At 39.5% G+C, this 14,309-nt stretch overlaps 1 pseudogene; it reads right to left on the reverse strand.

Annotated features, from left to right (window-relative positions):
* Positions 1–12,498, reverse strand: part of LOC125378142 — a 32,440-nt pseudogene extending 19,942 nt beyond the window's left edge.
* Between the last annotated feature and the right edge of the window lie 1,811 nt (positions 12,499–14,309).

The following is a 14,309-nucleotide window of genomic DNA, read 5'->3' on the forward strand; positions in this document are numbered from 1 at the left end:
TTTGGGAAGCCACGAATTCACTGACCCTCCAATCTTAGACAAAATTTTGGGTACACTGACAAAACAAATAAAATACTGAAATAATTATTTATGACATAGATCTACATATTGGATTGTGACCTAAAATGTATATAAAATCTTAAATGACAAAAAAGTATTTTTATGGTCTTGTCCTGTGCCTAGATATATTTACCAGATTATCCATAGTGTTTAGAAAGAATCCTGCTAATCCTTTCAAAACCAAATGTAGGGCAATCCTATACTTCACCACTTTACCAAATGCCCCTCGTCAGCTTCGATACACCTACCAGAATATTAACCTATTAATAAAGGATCCGGCAAAAGAAATATTAATAAATACCATATTTTATATTTAACACCTTATTAATAAAGGATCCTTGAAAAAACCACTCAAACACAACTAATGAAATTGTGTGAACAAATTCACTCCTGACTTGTCTACAAGATCACTGTAAATTGTGTCCAAGTTGGTGGTGTCTACAATTTCACCGAATCCCTCAAGATATGGCTACTGCACAATATATATCCAAAGATTTGTGTTGTGTTAATGAATGTGCTCCGGTTCAGAGTGAACTCCCAAGTACACTAAGCCAGGTAGTATCATCAGGGTATGAAACTCCCAAAAATTTCAGCCAGACCACAGGACTGGCTAGCTGAAATACTTGCCAGCCCTGACCAAAACCTGCCTGCCCACTATAATCATATGTTTCTCAGGATAAGCTAACGGGGTTTCTTTTTGGTTAAATTTTATCATTCATCTTTACATGTGAATTAATGCTTATCGGGAAGTATTTTGAATATTTTCACATATGAAATATAACCCGACCGTCGGGCAGGGGGATTTGAAAATCTGGCAGCCCGAGTTGAAATCAACCCGTTTGGGACGGTCGGGCAGGCAGGTATTTTGAACACTGGTATCATGCAATGATTTGCCAGTCAAAAGTTACAAGCAAAACTGAGTAAATGATAGTGTTTTGAAGCTGCATCAGTTTCTTAAAAGTATCAATACATGGGAAGGCAAATCGTGTATTGCATCATTTCGGATGCATTAACATTGAATCAACCATGCCATGCTGAAGATTTGGTTTGTTGTTTAACGCCGCACTCAGCAATATTCCAGCTATATGCCATGCTGAAGAACCAGATCTATATTTCTCATTGTGTTGCATTCTATTCTCTAATGTTACGAACAACAAAACCACAATTCAATGAAACGGTTTATTTGTTGTAAAATAAAACATTGGTTTAACAGACTCAATAGATTATTAACTACATCCATTACAGTAGTCCCTCTTCTCATGTTCTCTATAATGCTTCCATACAACTCAACTGACAAACAATGGTTAAGTCATTCAAAGAAAGTTGACAAACATTCAATACAGCAAAGCAAAAATAACTAAGAACACTATTGTACACAATACATAAAGGTCTGTTTTTTTAGTCTGTTGCTATTTTTATAATGCTATTATACACTTTGTATGTCATAACAGCGGAGTTATGGATAAAGTTAATAATCTATCAGTACCTGACTGCAACTGATGTTTTTTTTAACAGTGAAAACAGGAGATCTCTCCTATTTTGTACTTATTTTAACATATTTTGCTATTTTTTTCTATTTTTTTTTCAAACTGTAAGAATGCCATTCTGCACCATCAAAAGGACAGACAAAACAATGCAAGACAAACATTGCTTGCACAAACAGCTACAATTTACAATCCAGCTATTTTTTCGGCTAGATTGTGTCACTTGTCCAGATGTTCCCTGTCTAGCTTGACGGTGCAGAAATGACAAACGGAGGAAGTGGGAAGAGATCACTTGTCGCCTTTGGACATGGCAGCAGCTTCCTTGGCCTGGTGGGCTTGCAATACAGCAACAGCCTCGTCAACCTGGGGACACAAAACACTGATCAGCATCTCAAACCATAGCAAAGGCATTCTCAAGACATCTTGGTTGTACAATTTCATCAGCCTATTCAATGTCAAGGGCAGATACAGAGACTACAGCCACAAAGTATTCTGGACGCTGTTTTAATTCTTTTAGTGCTTCGCTGAGTATCCTATTATCAAAACAGGACATTGCCAAAATAACTTGTTACTGTATCCAGTTTCACAGAAAGTTCACTTCGATAGATTAACAAGACATTAATTCTGGAAAAAAAATACCACACAAAAAATACACCCAATTCTTTCATGACCATGGTTAATCTGTCATCGCTGGTGGGTATTGCAACACAGCCTTCCAAATGTGGGCGTTCTTTAATTTCGGATGAGTAGCATATATTCAGAGATCCCGTCTTTGATCTACCTACCTTTGCCTTGAGAGACTCGTTTGACTCCAACATGTGAAGAAGTTCGGAGTTGTCAATCTCGAGCAGCATGCCAGTGATTTTTCCGGCCAGCTCGGGGTACATCCTCTGGATAAGAGGGAACAGCCTCTCTCCTAGCATCTGCTTTTGTTCCTGTGGTGGTGCAGCAGCCAACATGGAGGCCGTCAGAGGCTCCTGCCCTGGGATGACAACAGATTGCTGGGGCTGAAACAGATGAGATGTATGAAGTCCGATTATCAGCAGTTTAGATACCTATAATCTCAAAATCATACGGTTACTTAACATAACACTAGGGCTGTTACGATTCACTCCCGTATTCAGTGAATCGAAACGTATCCATTCATGAATTGAATTCGTTATTCGTGGTCACTAGAATCAAATATTTACGAATATGCAATCACGTGCATCTATATACCCTGTACCTTCAGATATCCATAACATTATATGCAGAGATTTCTTAAAGACAACACTCATATATATAATTTGTCAGTATTGTGGTCAGCGGTCATTATCGTATTTGAGCAGATACTAGTACCTGGATAAATGCAGTATATAAATGTATCATATATTAATAATTATCCAACCATGTCAAATAATTTGTTGTTATTTTCCACTGAATGTAATAAATTAAAGATCAACTGCTCACTTGTTATTATATTCATGAATAAATATTCGTATTAGTTACCCTATATTCATGATATGAATCGTATTTGCCTCAGTGTATTCGTTGCAGCCCTACGTAACACCCAACTAACATCTTGAAAGACCAGGGATTTAGTTGATAATATAGTTCTGTATTTTCACCTAAACCATAAAACATAAAAACATAACACTAGGGCTATTACGATTCACTCGCATATTCAGTGAAATGAAACGTATCCATTCATGAACTGAATTCGTTATTCGTGGTCACTAGAAATCGAATATTTACGAATATGCAATCATGTGCATCTAAATACCCTGAACCTAAAAATATCCATAAGAACATATTATATGCAGAGATTTCTTTAACGACAACACTCATATATACTACCCATCAAAAGTTTAGACTCACTGAAACCACTCACTATATCTCGTAGGAAAATCGTATTTGTGAAAGCTAACAATAAAAAACCCAAAATCATTCATTTAGGTCTTCAAATCCATGTTCAGAAGGCCGTGTGCATTGATGATTAGTGAACCAGAATGCCGTATTGGCTGGTACCATACAAAAGTGAAATTGAAAAAGTTAATAACGGGTATGACCACCGCTGGCTCTAACACACGTTGCATACCACGAATGAACAGTCCAATCTGCCGCTGGGGAATGTTTTGCCACTCCTCTAACAATGCATTGCGAAGTTGGCGAAGGTTAGCAGGGGGAGGAACTCTGGCATAAACACGCCGTCCCAGCAGATCCCAAACATGCTCAATGGGGTTCATATCGGGCGATAATGCTGGCCAATCCATTCGATTCACCCCAAATTGTTGTAAACAAGCTGTCACGATGCCAGCTCTGAGGCCTGGCATTATCATCTTGGAAAACCGCGTGACCTGGCATGGCCCTTAAGAATGGAAGCACAATGGGAATGATGATCTCGTCCCTGTATCTCTGCCCAGTCAGATTTCCTTCCAGTACCAGTAAATCAGTTCTTCCAGTCATGGTGATACCTCCCCAGACCATAACCGATCCACCTCCAAACCAATCGTGCTCCACAACAGCAACGTCAGCGTACCGCTCTCCCTGACGTCTGTAGACTGGGATCCGACCATCGTTGAAATGCAGATTGAACCTTGATTCGTCGGAGAAGAGTACCCTTGCCCATCTGCGGGGACCCCAGCGTAAATGTCCATTTGCCCAATTCAGTCTGTTCTGACGGTGGCGTGGTGTAAGAGGGGGTCTTACAGCTGGACGACGTGCCCGCAGTCCGTAGTGACGTAATCGGCGGCGTATTGTTGATACAGATACACGTCGTCCTGTAGCTTGTTGGAAAGCATTATTGGCTGCTGTGGCTGTAATGTGTCTGCCCCTGAGAACCACCAAACAGACGTATCGGTCATCTTGCTGTGATGTTACCCTTGGCCTACCCGACCTGGGTCGATCCTGGACGGAGTTGGTCTGTTGAAAGCGTACCCAGAGGTTGGAAACTGCCTTTTGGGATACGCCAAGACGTCTGGCAACATACCGTTGTGATCTGCCATCTTGTAGCAGTGCCAAGGCTTGATGTCGTTGCTCAATACGGAGACTTCTCCCTCTACCCATGCTTGCATCAAAGAAGAATTTCTCCACTAACTCAGAGGAGCCAACTGCAATCCTTATAAAGATGAATTGCACGAGTAACCCGCGTCAAATTGCTGCTAAACACGTGCATTATCGTGCATGTGAATAGCTGCGTTTTGGTGCGAAGTTTTGTTTAAAAAAATGTGACATTTCACTGAGTTTTATCAATTAATAACTTCAAAACTCTTATCTTTTCACCGTTACAGATTTGGTTTTACGCCACATCAGTTCATGTGTTCACAGTACCTGTAAAACGTTTAGAATATTTGGCATTATCTGGTTTGGAACAGTTGAGTATAGTGAGTGGCTACATTTACACTGGTGAGTCTAAACTTTTGATGGGTAGTATATATAATTTGACAGTATTGTGGTCACCGGTCATTATTGTATTTGAGCAGATACTAGTACCTGGATAAATGCGGTATATAAATGTATCATATATTAATAATTATCCAACAATGTCAAATAATTTATGTTATTTTTCACTGAATGTAATAAATTAAAGATCAACTTCTGACTTGTTATTGTATTTGTGAATATTTGTTACCATATATTCATGATATGAATCTTATTTGCCTCAGTGTATTCGTTGCAGCCCTACGTAACACCCAACTAACATCTTGAAAGACCAGGGATTTAGTTGATAATATAGTTCTGTATTTTCACCTAAACCATAAAACATAAAAACAGGTGGTTGACAAGATGTTGGGATATGAACCATAGCTTTTAAATAGCCAAGTCATAGCTATGACTTTTCAAGACTTGGGCATTTTCCAGACAATTTCTCTCCCATTCTGTTAATGTCAGTGTATCAACTAACTTTTTAATCTTCTGGTTTTTACCTAACAACGAAATATGAAATCTAAAGCACCTACTAACCTGACCTAAAGTTCAAGGCCTAAAGTTGCATTAAACCACATTTCAGAAACATCTGTAAAGGTGAAGGTCAAATATGACAACTAGCACAGGTCTGGTGCTGACAAATCAATGAAAAAGCAATATTTTCTTAGAAAAATCACTTATCGAAATCAAACTTGACACTGAACCTCACCTACTTGGTATAGAAAGTGTACTCCCAAATGAAAACGAATCCATGAAGTGGTTTTCAAGTTACAGGTCACAAACGTAGAAGTAAAAAATATATATCTAAGTTCAAAATATTTTTGAAAAATATACATGACAAAATTAAATTTTGAGATCAATTCTTCTATAAGGATAGAAAGTGTTCCTTAAATTTGAAAAGAATCCAAGTAGTGGTTCTCAAGTTTCGGTCGCACTAATGTTTTAAGTACACAAATTCTCATGAAATTCTACGTAAAACCAAACAATTTTCAGAAAATCTAAATACTTAAATTAAACTAAGCACTGCCCTCCTACTTTTGGCATAGAAACAACTGCAGAAGTTTTCAAATTATAGGTTGAACACAAATGTCCTTTCAAGGACAAATCTGAGGCTTTTAACCCAAGATCAGAGGTCCTGACTGTCAGAAATGTACTCTCAAAATCAATAAGAATGGCAATTAATATAGAAGGATTGAGGGTGCCCCCAACACTTCGGGCAGCCAAATCATCCATTTGCAGGCATCCATTTTCAACTTGCGTTAAGAATGAAACCTTTGAATCAAACTGAAGCTTTAAGCTACCTGCTGCATGACCTGTGACTGTGGAACAGCTGTTGGGGGGTTGCGCATCTGGGTGTTGAACTTGAATCCTTGTCTGTTGGGGGCATTGGGCATTGCTGCTGCAGCAGCTGCTGGTCGGTTGCCCATGCTTGGGCCCATTGCAGCCATGCGAGCATTGGGGTTGGTTGGCACTGCACCAGACTGTCCAGTGATTGGCCGGGCATTGACACCTGCACGGACGGCTGGCTGGCCAGCTCGTGGGGCAGCAGTGCGCATCTGGCCACCGGTGGGCATGCCTTGGAAACCTGCAAGCAACAAAAACAATGTCAGTTTGCCAGTAACATATGGTAAGGGTATAACAATTTCAGACTTGAATTGCCCATTCAGACAAGTAGCTCTTATTAGAAGAGTTAATTTGGCATACATCTTTCAACAGTTTGTTTGATGTTTAATGCCACACTCTGCAATAATCCAGCTATATGACGGCGGTCTGTAAATAATCTAGCCTGGACAAGATAATCCAGCGATTAATATCATGAGCATAATCCACGCAATTGGGATTGATGACGTGCATCAACCAAGTCAGCGAACCTGACCACCGGAATCCCTCTATTCACCTTTTACGGCAAGCATGGGTTGAAGACCCATTTTACCCTGGATCTTCACGGGTCTATTTATACAATATGTTAGTGTTTGAACCTGCAGTCGGCTGTGTTGGTCGGACTTGTGTCTGCCATCTGGGACTGGCTCGGACCTGTGGCATTTGTGTTGGGGCGAAGAATCCACGCTGGGCTTGGGGCATGGTGGGCACGAAGTAACCTGCTCCAGTTGGCTGGAACATCTGGTTAAACTGTGCTGTTTGCTGAAGAAGACAATCATTGCAAATATTTAAAAAAGAAAAAAAATTCAGTTGTGTCAAATGCAGATCATGGAACTGACAGCATATGAACCGTTCGGTTATGTCACTCCAATTGTCTTTCAATAATGTCATGGTTATCAACTGGAAAGGGAAAGTGGAACTTATTGTATCCAAATGTGGAATTCGAATGACAGTACCATGGCCAAACAAACAACAAGTATTTGTCACAGAGTGACGAAATATCCCCCGCCTGTACACCATAGTACCAAATATGAAGACAATCCAGCGATTAGTTCTTGAGATATCGCGGCAACACCGTTTTCTAACTCCAAAAGCAGATTTGCCTGCTGTGACCTTGACAATGGGGTCAAGGTCACCAAAACCGACTGGTGTCTGCGGTGTCTGTATATACACCATAGTTCCAAATATGAAGACAATCCAGTGTTTAGTTCTTGAGATATCGCGGCAACACCGTTTTCCAACTCTAAAAGCAGATTTGTCTGCTGTGACCTTGAAAATGGGATCAAGGTCACCAAAACCGACTGGTGTCTGCGGAGTCTGTATATACACCATAGTTCCAAATATGAAGACAATCCAGTGTTTAGTTCTTGAGATATCGCGGCAACAAACAGGTGGGACATACGGACGGACAGTCGTGAATACTATATCCCCCGCTTCGCGCGGCGGGGGATAATTAGGCATAGCTGAGACAAGTTTCCTCCGATAACGAGACAATATGACCCATAGCCAAGGATGCAGATTAATTCAATGCTTAGGAAACTTATCCAAGTGACCCAAGATTCTTGTAGAAAATGTTTGAAATGGAAGAATTTCCCATTTAAAGTTGATGGAATCTTTAAGAAATGTTTATGTAGCAAAACCATGTGTACCTGTTGTCTCATGGTGGTCATTCTCTGCATGTACTGTGAGGCAAGGTGAGCACGTCGGTCTTCCTTACGCTGGGCCAGTGCCACATACAGAGGTTTTGACACAATGATACGGCCATTCATCTCGGTTACAGCCTTGGTTGACTCCTCGGGAGAGCTGAAGCACACAAAACCGAAGCCCTTGGATCGACCACCTTCGCTCATGACCTGGAAAAAGAGTTGAAAACACCAACATGAAAAATGCTTATCTTTTTCCGTTAAAAGGGGAAAATTCAACAATCAAAGCATCATGGAAAAAGATTAACCAATTTGTCACACTGGATATTCATCAAGGAAACATTAACTACTCATGTACAGACAAGTGTTCACAGAAACCGCTCATGGCAACAGTGCCACATGGATACACTTGTCGGATTTTCAATATTGCCCAGTATAAAGAGGTGGATAGCCATTTAGGTAAAGCTACACACCAGGGTGTGTGGGCATCACAAAGTATAAGTTAGGTATGAAATCCCCCTTCTCATAACACAATGTTTTCACATACTCGAGCACTGGTGATGGTTCCAAATTGCGAGAACTCCTTCCGTAATCTCTCGTCGTCGACCACATCATCCAGATTTTTGACATACAGATTCACACCCTGGTATCGGTTGATCCTCTCCATTTTGATCTTCTCGAACTTGTCCTTCAATTCAGCTTGGCGTTCTGCTTTCTTTTGTGCACGACCAGCATACAACACCTTCCCCCCTCCAAGCTCCATGCCATTCAAGTTATCTACGGCCTAGCAAACAGAAACATTACTTCATTTATCTTAAGAGAATCTAAAGCAAACTTTATTACAAATGAAAGGAATGGTAGTATTTCTACTAAAATGCATTAGTGTTTGACACATCAGCTGGATAATTTTCATTTTTGGCGTCATATTTTAAAAATAAATTTAGCCTATAAGTTGCAAATTGATCAACTGTTTCTTATCCATGGAACACAATACACACCTTCTCAGCTGCCTCAGGTTCCTCATAGCTAACAAAACCAAACCCTCTTGACTTGCCAATTTCATCTGTCATCACCTGCCAACATCAAATGACATTTTTTGTAATATATATTGATCCACAAAAGTAAAACACGAACATTTAGTGTACAAGTATGTGATGTAACTTCCTTAATTGGTGCCAAACACCTTAATCACCAAGGAGGAAACAGAAAGGAATGTGTGGGGTCACTGCAAGAGCTCATTATCCATGTCAACAGGCAGAAAATCTTGCTTGAGCAACTGTCAAGACATAAATACATCATCCCCATTCATGACAAAGTAATGGAAGAACATCAATTGAACAAAGCACCATATCAAAACCTAACAAGTATCTCTGAATAAAAGTGGTATGAGATAAGATCTTACCTTGGCACTTATGATCTTGCCGAATGGATCAAACAATTCCCTAATCTTGTCATCGTCCAACTCGTCTCCGAAGTTCTTGATGTAAACATTGTTGAAACGCTTGTACTTGTCACCAAGCAGGGCGATTCGCTCTTTCCTAGGGATGAACTTGCCAACATACCTGTTAAAAACAGTACAAAAGTAAGGAAAGCTGCCCACTGGCATTGGTGAACAGAAAGTAGCAAAAAATAATATACATGGAAACACATTGTAATTATGGAGAGCTGCAGAGCGATACATATTGCAATATACATGGGGGCCCAGATAATACATATTTGTACTGTTCAAATGGCACTTCATTCAATAATCCCGACTTCGGATTGCAAGATGGGGAGTAGGGATAAATGAGACTACCTATTATGTCCCCAATATGTAATGTTAATGTAACAGTGTGACGGTATGCAGTTTACTTTGTTTAGATAAGAACCCAGGCCATCCAAAGGCTAAAAAAGGTAGATATAAAATATATAATTATATCCTCATTCATCTGACTATTTGAAAATATCGCTACCCAAGGGTTGTATTGTGATATGGTACACTGCTGACGGTCAGATTCCTTCCTACAACACTACTTTGGGGGAACCAAATAATCTACGCGTGTTATAGACGATCAGCAGGTTTAGACGTGGGGGCAGATGACAGTACATGCTTCCTCTGCCTACCTAACACCATACAGTGTACTTTCAGTTTGAAAAAAAGATTGGAATATAGTAGTTAATGATTCATAGTGTAAAAACATTTATCACTTGTTATGCTCAGAAAAGAACAGTTACCCTTCAGCTAATTCATGTGAAAGAACAGCTATAACAAACTTGGTCAATACAAAATTGAGATACTGTTGTAGTCTCATTTTGTCAGGGAGAAATCTCAAATCTTTTCGTTAACTGATGGACCAGGTTGGCTGCTATGGAAGTCATCTTTGAGGAGCGATGGAAATAAGAACAGCGATCTGATTGGATATCACATCTTCATCACAAGGAACAGCTCATTTTCTACACGGTGTGGTGCCACGAACAGGCCAAGAAAAGTAGGCTTGAAATGGCAATGGTAGACAATTCTTTGATATAGGCTTGTGGACACTTGCCTCAGGAAGATGCTAACAGCCACTGTGCCCAAAATAAGACAGGGCCCTAGCTTTCATGGCCAACCACACCTCAAAGGAAACTCTGCCCCTTCGATTCAATACCATAGGATAAGGAGACCTGGTCCACCCATACTCTTTTTACAGAGGGCACAATGAAAGATCAGCCAGCATGGTCATCTTTCGCAAAAAAAGCAAGCTTCGAACATTTAGATATTTTGCTCCTGGGTTGAGTTTATGTTTAATATGCACTTACACTTTCTTGCCATTAAGCAACATGCCATTAACTTTCTCAATGGCCTGTCTGGCAGCTTCCTCGGTCTCAAAGTGGACAAAACCATAACCCTTGGAGCCATTTTCATCAGAAGCTATCTGCAAAGAGACAAGTTGGGTACCTCACTTTAAATCTACAGATGAAAAACATTATCATAAAAATTAAAATATGCTGTGTTAGAAATCAGTTAACTGTAGTCTCAAATATAGACTTATTGGTTGAACTTACTAGACGGGAAACTAAACACTGGCTTTAGGCCGTTATCAGACCTGCACCATTCTCAAATGAGATGTGGACTAGTTGTGTGCATTACACTGCATCTTCCTACAAGGAATCCGAGAGTCCACGCTTTAAGTAACCTATGCAAAATCCATCTCGGTTAATGACACAATGCAATCAGTTTGTCTATTAACATACCTTACAAGACAGGATGTTGCCAAAAGCAGAGAATGTGTCATACAGAGCTTTGTTGTCGATGCTCTTGTCCAAATTCTTGATGAACACATTGCCCACTCCAGACTTTCTCAAGGAAGGGTCTCGTTGAGACCACATTATTCTGATTGGTCGACCCTTGATGGTATCAAAGTTCATTGTGTCCAAAGCCCTTTCAGCTGTAAATATGTACAATATATATACAAATTACAATGAAAAAAGATTAGCAATCAAAATTCCAATCTAATTTTGTATTCACATGCAACTGGTTGGAGAAGAGGGAAGTTGATGAATAACAGAAATAAGAAAGCCTTTGACGAGATTTGAAACTCTCTCAGTGTTGGCTTAATTCAACTCTGATTCATAATGGGAACACTTAAATTACCTTAGACAGCTATTTCAGGTCACAATAACATACACAAACAGGTAGATATATTGATATAAAAAAGGCAACATAAGAGCCACAATACCAAGTGCATGAAATTGAATGTGCTTTCATGAAAGTAAGCACTTAACAGAATAAAGCTGTGCCCTTCATGTATTAAAACAGTGGTTGATGGTGTGAACTCCATCCAGGCTGTTACGAGGTCAGTCAAGTCACATGTGGCAATGGTAGGACATAGTCGTGGGGATGAAATAGGTTATTTTAACGCTGAAACGAACAAGTTCATGTTGCCAGAATACACAAGAAGGCCTCGCCTACGTGTCCTGAATCGAAACATCGTGCTGCGCATTAGGCCTATTACTTTCAAACGCAATAAAGCAAAGGTCCTCAATATGCAATTATAACGAATACACACATGGATATTTAACATACCGTCAGCAGGTTGTTGGAAATTAACATAGGCGTAGCCAAGTGATCGTCGAGTATGGATGTCTCGACACACACGAATGGACAACACAGGTCCTGCTGTTGAGAATTTCTCGAACAACATGGCTTCTGTGACATCGGGGTGCAGATCTCCAACGTAGAGAGATGCCATCGGATAGCTTGGTCCTGCGGGATTCATCTTGGCTTGTTTGTTTTCTCGTAGAGTTCTTCAAAATCAATGTTGTTTGGAACTTGGGTGCTGACTTCCTCCGTATGTCGACTCAGGAACTGCCGTTTCAATAACTTTTTTTGGTATTTTTAGTTAAGTTTTTCTTATTTTTTTGGTTGTTTTTTCAATGTTTTGTGTTTTTTATGGTATTTTTTAGAATAATTATTCCTATCTTACGAGTGACACGGAATCTAACACGGCACGTGTTGGGGATTCCGTAACCACTGATGTCCTGAGAAGAGGGACGAACAGACAGAACACTCAAGTCTATATATGTCCACGAACATAAGTTACTCCGCAGCAAAACGTAGTTCCACCAATCATAATTGCAGTACTTCCTATGTGATGTGACGCATCTAGATTAAAACTTCTGTGAATAGATCGACACGATGTTTTATTCAGTATATTATTTAAAATTGAATATTATGCTGTGTATATAAAAATGTTACAAGATTGCAATTTCTTAACATAATTATTACTACGCGCCTGGTGACGTGGTATCACGTGAAGAGAAATTAAGTGTTTTCGCGATAGGTGTTCTTATGATCATTAACATCGTTCTTCTATTAGATATATAAACACTACATTATTGTTGCAGCTAGACGTATTCTGTTGACTGATTTATTAATTGTTTTCAATATACATGTCGCAATTTGCAGGATTGATATTAGATATTGAGCAAAATCTAAAAAAATGTTTGTAAATACTTAAAAACGGAGACATTCTTAAACTGTTGTAAGTTGAGAATTCAGTTAAAAGTATGGTGTATAGAACCTCATATTTCCAAATAAGTGTCAGTTATGATGTTTACCATTGTTTCTCATACTTATTTTGTACGTATTGCGAGACTTTGAACGTGTTTAGTAAACTGAAGCAACAATTTTTCAGCAAGGATGGAAAACAAAAAATATGCTTGCTATAGCCAGCGATACGAGAAACTGTAAGATAAACACACTAATTTAATAGAGGCGTTGAATAAACTGCATAGTTAAGGATGGCGTGTCAGTTATCGTGGTTTATGAGATATGATAAAGACTCGAAAATCTTTTTGAAAAAAGGGTTAATGATTTGTATAAAAGCCAAACTTTAGAATTATTTTATTAGAAAACACCACTATACATAACATCAAACACATGTATAAATGTAGGAATGGACGGTTTGATTCATAATTGACCTTTATTATTTCATAACCGAATCCGATATCGTCGGTTGTTTCTCGGACTCCCAAGAACATTTGGTCTACTACGCTAAAACACAACCATGCCATGTGGTTGCCGTTTTCCATAATAGGTTGCTTCCGGGTTTAAACAGATGGAAGCTACATCAGTATTTACGTGCAGTGATATGTGTTGCACATTAAATTACGTACACCACGTGTTTGTCGTGCAATAACTGATCCATTTAGACTGGAAAAATTAAAATATGGACACAGTGTGAAGCATCCTGGTGCTAAAATAGAAATCCGCACTTGTTTCGGAATGAGTTTTGAAATAACGACGCCCCACGTGCTGGCTATATAGGCTGTAGTGAGGGTTTTCATAAAATATGGTAGACTATATATAGCAAAGTAATTTATTCCAAAGGGATTTTTCTGAACTGAAAGTAGCAATTATTTATAGCATGTCCATTCATATGGAATAAAATGGAATTTTCGCTGATATGTAGAACCGATCTTTTTGGTAATTTTATCGACCAGTGTTGGCGTCGCGTCAGTAAACATGCCCTGTGTGTTGCGAAGGACATGTTCCTATCTTGATTAATTCACGCTGTATCGCGATAGTCAGTATTACGAGATAGGAAATAAAGTAAGACCAACATCTATATAAAAACATATCAGTGACCAACTGATAGCAATTAACAGACAAAGATCTGAATGTCATATACATTCATGATGTGGCGCGTTGATCGAGAAGCTACAACACTCGCATGATCATATCGAGCTGCTTGAATGACGCAATCACTTCACGCTGTTCACGGGTTGACGAATGTCTCGTGCCCTGCACCTGCATGACACACAGACAAGCCTTTGGGGCGAGCTTCAGGACGTCTGAGGACAGTCGACGATCACT

This window comes from Haliotis rufescens, unplaced genomic scaffold (assembly GCF_023055435.1).
Source record: "Haliotis rufescens isolate VD_foot unplaced genomic scaffold, xgHalRufe1.0.p SCAF_1, whole genome shotgun sequence".
NCBI classification, from domain to species: domain Eukaryota; kingdom Metazoa; phylum Mollusca; class Gastropoda; order Lepetellida; family Haliotidae; genus Haliotis; species Haliotis rufescens.